Genomic DNA, 8,918 nt, shown 5'->3' on the forward strand with positions numbered 1-8,918 from the left:
TCATAAGATGAACAGAGAGACAGAATAATGGGAATAGGCAATGATAAATTCTTCCTCTGCAATGTGGGATCCAGGAGTGTTTCTCCTGCTGGGACAAGACTCAGATGTGCACCATTTCCAGGCAATCCTGGCTAGCTTTGCAGAGGAAACCCAGGCTCAAAGTCAAGAGGGAGCCCCAAAATGCTCCAGGAGGGCCCCAGAGCAACCTCTCAGGGGACCAAAGCTGTGGAGGACACCTGCCACGCAATACAGGCCCCGCCAATATGACCAAAGAGAAGTTGCATTTGCATTGCTTGGGTTTGGCAAAAAGTGCATATCACTTGACTGAAAATATCATTATCTTGAATATAAAAGTGTTAGTGTTTGGAACATTCCCAAGTGATCGTGCTTAATGACAAACCTTGGCAGTCTCTACTAGACATAACATCTCAGCAGTGACCCTTTGCTGCTAGGACAGAATAATGAAAGAAACAAAAGCTTTTGCATGATTTTCCCTGAATCTCATGAAAGAATTAGCTTTCAGTTAAAAAAAAAAAAAGTGCAAAAAACAGACCAACAGACCTTTCAGCTGTTCCTTACCTGGAACCTGAACCTTTTCCCTTGGAAGTTGATGGCAAAACTCTGTTGACTTAGCTGGGAGCTGACTCAGGCACTAAATTCTCTGGCCACAGGAACTCAGTATTGCCAACATGAAAGAAATGGCTAGTTATTGCTTATACAGTCACATTCTGCTAAACAACAGGCAGAAACTTACAGATTGTTTTAATATTGAAGAAAGTTATCAAAATAATTAAAACTTATTTCCCTTGATAAATCACTCTTGGTGATTCTTGCTGGAATATCAGAAATAGGAAGGAAATTATCAGCCACTGAAAGAAATTCTGCTTCTATTTGGGGAAAAAATGTCATTCTTCACGGATAGAGGAATGAAACACAGGCTTGGCAGGGACTAGCTGAGAGATAAAGAAATTATGAGGTAATCAGACAGTAATGCTTCAAAGGAATATTTTCAAAAAAATACATTGTTTCCTTTTTATTGTGATTAAAGGCTTGTAATAACAGGATTGTTTTAACCCTGCCAATATGCTGTCAGTGTCAATTTTATTTAAAAGAAGGAAATAAAAAAGGCTATTATTAGAAGGAATTCAAGCAGAATTGTTGAACCTTTATTGCTTATATGACTATATTTAAAATTAAAGCTTGCATGTCAAAGTGAAATCCTGGCACATAGTCACACATTTCATAAGAGCTTTTGGACTTGACGTATGTATCCCTGTGACAATAATATTGTCGAATAATGGAAATACTGTATATCTATTAGAAATAGTAATTTAGTAACAAATTTATATAGACTTATTACAGACTGTCAGAAACAAGAGTAATGGACATAGTACAAATCCAAACCATATGTTCCATGAAAGAGTATGTCCTTCCAGCATTTTTTAAAGCTATAAATTATCTATCACACTACCAATAAAGTACTGTAGAGGTAAGGTCACTGACCCCAAAGCACTGACATTTAGTTCAAGATCCAACCCCTGCAGCTTAGCACTTCATCCAAATTTCCAAATGTGGAGGGGAACTCTTTTTGCCTTTTCCTGTGATGTTTTCCCACAGGCTACTCTGCTTGCCGATGTTTCCATGATAATATTCTTTGCATTCTGTCAATTTACATTTAGTAGCTGTACTGCAGTAACAGGAAACTTTTAGATCATCCCCTCTGTGCATACGTACAGGCCCTGTGTATGCTCTGCGTCCTCATAAGCATTTGCTTGGCTGGACCACTGGAAAATTCCCCCACTTGCAACTAGTTAAACATGATAGCCTGGGGGTAGCGGTGCCCCAGGTCTGGTCTTCATATGTGAGGAAAATAGTTGTAGGGAATGGTTTTCCTTCAGCAGAATAAGGGGAAGAGAGGTCCCCACTGCAGCAGGGACCCTGAGCTGTCAGGAGCCTGAACATCTGCAAAAATGGTGCATTGATACCATGCGAGCAGGAATGAGCAATGTACCCAGTCATCAAATACATGCAGAGGGAAAAATAAAAATAAAAATAAAAATAAAAATAAAAATAAAAATAAAAATAAAAATAAAAATAAAAGAGAAAGAGGTGAAAGGAACTGCAAAGGTTTGATGGGGATTTTTCACTGTGTGCAGAAGAGGCCACAGTAACTTTTCTACCATCACTTTTTATTTGTGCTCACCTTGCTACGTCCTAGTTTTGGCCAAATCCACCTGTGAAAGATTTTGGATCACATTCTCAGGTGGGGAAAATCAGCCTAGCTCCACTTGGCCCATATGGCAATACCACTCCCTGTTGCTGTGATTACCTCACCATGTGCCAGCAGTGTGAACAGCCAGCTCTGAGATGTAAAAACTGAAAAATAGAAGGTGCTGTTTTTAGCAAAGCCTGACTTTAAAAGGGTCCTGCCTTCTAAATGCTTGAGCCTTAATGTTGCGGTAACCCTAATTGCTCTTCATTTCAAATATTTCTGCATTACACATAGCACTGGAACAGCACTGGCCAAATAGTCTGTGGGTTAAATAAGAAACCTAAACATAGGAACAGAGGCACGTCCAGGAGAATATTGCTCTGAAACTCTACAGTTAAGAGATGTTTTGCACCTCACATGCTAGTTTCCTTCCTCTCTCCAGACAGAGTCTACTGACAAGCCAGATGTCTTACACTCTCAGAATTTCCCTTCCTACATGATAACATTTTTCCTTCTCTTCTTGAATTTCTAAAATCCTCCCAGAAGCAGCTATTAGTGCATGTAGCCTTGGATCTGCAAATTTTATGCTGGTACTGATCCATCATACTCAGCGCCACGAATGAAAGGCCTTCCATCCCAGAAGCGGCTGTCAATTTGAATCCAAATGTGCATCCCCTCCTGTTAGCCAAAAGAAGACTGTCAGCCCCCTCCAGTTAGTTATTTACTTACAGTGTTGTATCGTTTTCCTGTGGCTATGGATGGTCTCTTGTGGGAATGACTTGTTTTTTCCTCCTGACTGTTATTGCACACGATTACCTCGGTTTACGTTGCAGGCCAGGAATGCTCCAGGGGTAACTCTGAGAACAGTACTCCAGCTTGCTAACAGGATCATCAGTTACGTGCAAAACGTTTGGAAGAGTTTTTGCCATTCCTTTATTTCCCCCCCATCTTGGTGGTGGTGGTGGGATATAGAAATCTCTGATTAATACAATCTTTGGAAGGTTCATTTGGGGCAACAATAACTCTGTCAGAGAGGTGCCTCTGGAGTACTTTGGGAGCTGGACATTATCAACTTTGTCTCTCATTCCTGAAGCCCAAATATTCACAAAGGCACCATTCACACAGAGCTATGAGACCCATCTGCACATTTTCTTTCTTTGGTTGAGGGGGAAGAGACTCAGAGGTGAGGAGCTGAAGGGAAGGTTGGAGACAGACACGGTGAAGACGAATGAGATGAACAAAGGCTTGTCCATCCTTTGCGATGAGCCCCTTCGTGCCCCCTTGGCATGTGTTGGCGCTTCTTGTAAGTCTTTCTTACCTCATCAGAATTATGGAAATGTGGATAAGTGCAATGGGGACAAACATATTTATAATTACTAGATTACTTTAAATCTCTTTCTCTCTTCTTACAGGTTTTGCAAAGAATATAGAGCCTCTGTAAATATTTTTTTTTCTAAAGAAAAGTATCTTCTACTGCTATTTTATCTACGATTTCCCCCTCTGATTGATAACAGAATTGAATTCAGGTGGCCTAGTATAGTCTGATTTGGTTTTATTCAAGCTAACATGGTAGCATTAGGACCGTATCAGGGTTTTTTAATTCACATTACTCAGATCAGCAGACATGCCACAAACACGACACTATTTCTGCGTTTTTCATGACCAGTGGTCTCGTGCTCAGTGGTGGGGAGTGCTTACAGCCCTCAGGAAAGCAAGATCAGTAGGAAATAAGCACTTCTGAAGTAAGGCTACAAGAAAATGGACACTAAAATCCTGGTGCATGCCCAGAGATTCTTTGATGATGAATAACAGGCAAACAGCTCATAGATCGTAACACATATAAAATATTCATATAAATAAAACATATCCATATATAGTGAAAATGTTGATGAATAATTTTTGTCGATTGTAGCTCTCTCACGCTTGTTTTAGGTTTCAGCAGAGCTGCCAAAAATTCAGTCTTCACAGGAGTTCATGGGAACATTTTCTTGGTTTTGATGTGTGGGGATTTCTACCCGGTAAACTTCGGAATATGGCAAAAATCACAGAACAAAACTTATTCAGAGCTCTTGAGCTCTACTCATTTTTCAAAGCGAAGCTGACCTAATCTGGAAAATTCATATATATATTGGTGCACAGCTGGAAAATAACCCAGGCTCTCCTCAAAGACTCAGGAGTCTGGGAGAACATCTTTATCAGCATGTTCTAATTTTGGACCATGTTTTACAAAGTTGTAGCCTAAAGAACCCTAAATAGCTGTAAGGCTTCCTGAATTTCTTAACACCATACAGTAACTTGGTTTCATGATCTTGGTTTCAATGATCTTCTGAAGTGTTCTGGGAATCTCGGAAGGGAATAATTACTACAAGCTGTAAACACCTCTTGTGTGAAGAACAATTGTATAATTCTTTTTCACTGTCTTGGGTACAGCCAATTAAAATTTTCAAAATTTGATAAATTACAGGAATTATGTACTTTTTATTGTCATTTATCTTGCAAATTATAAGATGCACTGATCCTGACCAAAAGCAACAATATTCTTTAATTCATTCTTATTGGATAAAATGTCAGAGTATTTTTTTTTTAATAATATGTCACTGGCTTGCCAAAAATGTAATGCCAGAGCAACAAAGTGACGTGAAATGTGTAAAAAGAATTGTGCATGTATATGTGTGTGAAAGAAATATTAAAGCAGGTCACTTCAGTGTCTGGATGGTTTCACTCTAATACTCACTTGATTGGAGCACTTGGTAAATTCTTTGTTATTAACATTTGGAGTGTCTTACTTGGACATGAACTTTATTATGTGGAGTGAAAACTGAATAAAAGATTGGAAACAAATGCTAATGGTAAACAGCCATATACTGAGTCGGAGAGAAATCTGCAGGGATTATAACTGATCCTGATTTTATTTAATGACTTTATTTACACTATAAAAGGATTTTTTTTTTAATATAAAAGCCCAACATGTTGAAGTAGTTAACAAAACGATTCTTAAATTACTGGAGGTTGGTAACATGTTACCAGCTCTCCTGTCTCCCTCTCCGTCTCAGGGATCAGTTGTGTTTCACATGCCTGCATGGTGCTGATTTCCCACTGCAGACCTCTCAGTGCATATGAAATCAATGGGACCTGAGAACTGAGAACCTTTATTACTTTTCTCCTTCCTGTTTTTCTGCCCTGGGCGATTGCTTAGTCTTCCTCACGTGTACAGCGGTGAGGACAGAGAAATCCTTTCTCCAAAGGGACTTTCAGGGTTGGAAATACAGGCAGGAAACAGCACAATTAGATTCAACTGAGAAAAAAAACCTAACACACGAACTAATATATCTCAGGGAAAATCATCCTAACTGCATAATCAGCAGGAGGGAAATACTTGGATGCCATTGAGTTTATAAAGATTTAGGATAGATAATAGGTAACAAATCAGATGTGACCTAGTAATAACTTCTCAGGGCAAAGACGCAGTTGTGCTTGTGGGTCATGTGTGCAGAGCCATCTTGTCATTTCTCAGGGAGGTAGTTTTCCCTCTGGAGGTGCTGCAAGAGGCTTTCCTGTGGGATTAGATGCTCAGGGCAGTTCCGGGATCCTTGTCTTGAGAGTGAAGTCCCTACTTCATTTAGGACTATGTCAGTGGAACCTACCAATGAGCCACCAACATGGTCAAGGATAGAGAGAGAAACTGGAAGGATTCTGAGAACTAAATTTTGGTAAGCAATCACTACACATGGTGGAGGGGGGAAGAGGCAGAAAAGGATATGTGAAGCCACTTTAAAGACCTGCAGGACTTACTACGGAGTTACTCATTTTTGCACCTTGGCTGCCAAGGAATTTTCTCTCTCCTCTCATACCTACCCTGACCTCCTGCATGTTGTTTCTTCACGGTGAAAGCAATGAACATAAGTATTCAGGATAAGGGACTGGAGTAGGCAGAGGGACTTTTAAAACATTGAACCAGCTCATGCCTGATTTACACTGGAAAGGGGTTTCTACTCATTGATCACTCTGGTCAATATTTGCTAAGAACAGTGAATAAAAGAGGGAAATTCCTTACTGTAGCAGGACAAAGGTAACAAATACAGATATGCCAACACCATTACAGAAAAGGTTCATGTATTTTTATTCTTCCTGCCAAAATCATCACAGACATTGTGCTCTAGTCCATGCGGCTGGGTTGGAAGTAGCAAATGTTGCATAAGTGCTACCTAGGATCTCCTAATACCGTGGGATTAGCCATGATGTTTGGGCTGGGCCTGACCCCATGTTGAACACAGGGAGGAATGGAACCCTTTGACATTGCTTAGGAGAGTCTAGCAGAGAAGATCACAATGAAACCTGTAGAAAATCAGTGACAAGTGGATGAAAAAGAGAAAAGTCCTGGTGGTGAGGTCTCCTGGAGTGATGCCTAAGGAGAGGCCATCAGTCTTATAATTTGGTAAACTGTGAAAGAGATTACACCCTTGGAGGCATCCCAGAGGAACACTGATTTTATTTCTAACCTGCCCTCCCTAAGAGAAAGGAGACACCACAAATGTCTACATTGTACCCTGCCAGGAGGCAGTGTGAGGGAGGCTTGAGGGACATGTTGAGGATGTGCTGAAAGAAAGCAGCATTGGCTGTTGGCTCTTGTCTGTCACTAACCCACATTCCCCACATCTGCCATTTGTTATGAGTCTTCCCATTGGGGCAAAGGTGATCTCTTCTTTCCTTTATACTCAGCCTTTCTCAAGGACATTCTACTGTTTGCTGTACTCCCTAATATGTCAATATTACATTTATAACATACACTGCTGATACAGTAGATTTGGTATATATAACTATGACTACATGAAGAGTTGTATATTATTTGAACTCAGGTCTTGAGTTAGCAAATTTCAACATATTCCAGCCTAGAGCTACAGATTAGCCAGGTTGGATGGGGCTTTGAGCAACCTGGTCTAGTGGAAGGTGTCCCTGCTCATGGCAGGGTGGTTGGAATTAGATGATCTTTAAGGTCCCTTCCAACCCAAGACATTCTATGATATTCTATGATATTCTATGATAACACAAAGCATTCTGTGATTCTATGATTTCAGATCAGATGCACATTGTGCTACTAAGTTTTATCTCTAAAATTAATATCATTGTGCAATTCTAACCCATTCTTCATCTAATAATGACTGCAAAACATGTACAAAAATTTGACAATTGATAAATATGAGTGATTTAGATAAAACTCCCAAGAAAACCTATGAAGATCCAAGACAAGGTATTTTGACTTCATTTTAAGGAGTCCTAGTTTTAATATTTTTTGAAATTTCCTGGTGTTAATCTGAGAAGTGTTGTAATACAGAAAATTTGTAATTCAACATGTGTGCGCGCATGTATGCATTGTATGCTCTGGTCAAACCCAGAACTAGACAGCATTCAGAATTTCCTAACACCTAATTCTCTTTCTGCACTTAATGCTTAAACTGTCATGATCTAATGGAAAAGGAGTCCCCACATGAATATTGGGGCTGGACTGTGTCTCACCGACATCCTTGGACATGCCAGAAGTCTTTTTCCAGCTCACAGCAACACATCGGTTCTCTGATCTGACACTGAGAGACATTGCAGGAGTAGCTGCAGTGCCAGTTCTCCTGCAACCTGTTCTTCTGCAACCGTGAGGTTCTTGAGACGACAGCTGGGAGCTTGGCACCATCCTGTGCAGACTGGTCTGCATTGTGCCATGCAAACTGGAGTAACACCTGGAGAGTACAGACAAGGTGGGTTAAATGTTGTATTAACATGCAAAATATGTAGGCAAATTTCAGAGAACAGGAAATGTCACTGCTCCCATTTTGCAGGGGAAAACTAGGAACTGAAGGCTCATTTTCAAAGGAGCCAGGAGAGTTTTATAAAAAGCCTGCATGATTTCTTCAAACTCCTTTAAAATTTCAGCTACCGAGGTGCTTCAGCTATCAGACTTAAATCCATCTGGAGACAACTGAAGATACATGTGCTAGATAATGCTGGAAAACAGACCTCGGGCAACTTGTCTGAGTTACGCAGGAACTCTGAATTGCACCATCCATATTTTTCCATGTGCACTTGGGTTGGGGTGTAAGTGTTACATTGCTCATGTACAGCACAACACGCTTCCACTAAGAAACTTTATCCTGCACACTTAAAATGTTTGCAGTGTATTTTAAAACGTTCATCTTTGCAAAATGTTACTGATTTAAATAAAGTGTTTCAGTCACAAGAAATAACATTGCCAATTAAACTGCACTATTTTCTTCTACTGACTCTGAAAATATAACTTCAATGGTCAGAGCAAATTTGGGTTTGAAGGTGTTTAAACAAATGCACACTTCAGTTGAAAGCAGTTTGCAATAACGAGATTCAATAAAAAATTCTAATTGTAGGCCTCATGTTAAGTCCTGAAACACATTTTTGGGTCCCCATGTGCCTTGTTTCCAAGATGGTAGCACCTGAAAAAACATGCAGTTTGATTTTTGTAATAGATACGAGCTCCTATGGTCAGGACTGCATTATGCTGCCTGTTTTAGAAGTGGTGGCAATGTTGCTGCAGTATAAGACTTTTATGCAAGGGCATAAGAACGTGTTGGGCCATGAAAAATAGCAGCCATACACAGTTTCCATGCAGCAAAGTGAAAAAACTAACAGCCTTTCTAAATAGCCAAGCCAAAACTTCCTGAATATTGTGCCAGAAAAATGTTGT

The 8,918-nt window shown here is 40.0% G+C and overlaps 1 long non-coding RNA gene across 5 annotated transcripts in view; it reads left to right on the forward strand.

Annotated features, from left to right (window-relative positions):
• LOC121064689 overlaps positions 1-8,433 on the forward strand; it is a 34,679-nt gene extending 26,246 nt beyond the window's left edge. For 3 of the 5 annotated variants that reach the window (XR_005816629.1, XR_005816631.1, XR_005816628.1), the window contains 2 exons: positions 3,379-3,515; positions 3,625-4,921. This is a non-coding gene — a long non-coding RNA (uncharacterized LOC121064689). Of the gene's footprint in view, positions 1-3,378; positions 3,516-3,624; positions 7,960-8,040 lie in introns of those variants that run through there. The other 2 variants (XR_005816630.1, XR_005816627.1) reach the window with 2 other exon arrangements.
• The last annotated feature ends 485 nt before the right edge of the window (positions 8,434-8,918 follow it).

Source organism: Cygnus olor, chromosome 2 (genome assembly GCF_009769625.2).
Source record: "Cygnus olor isolate bCygOlo1 chromosome 2, bCygOlo1.pri.v2, whole genome shotgun sequence".
NCBI classification, from domain to species: domain Eukaryota; kingdom Metazoa; phylum Chordata; class Aves; order Anseriformes; family Anatidae; genus Cygnus; species Cygnus olor.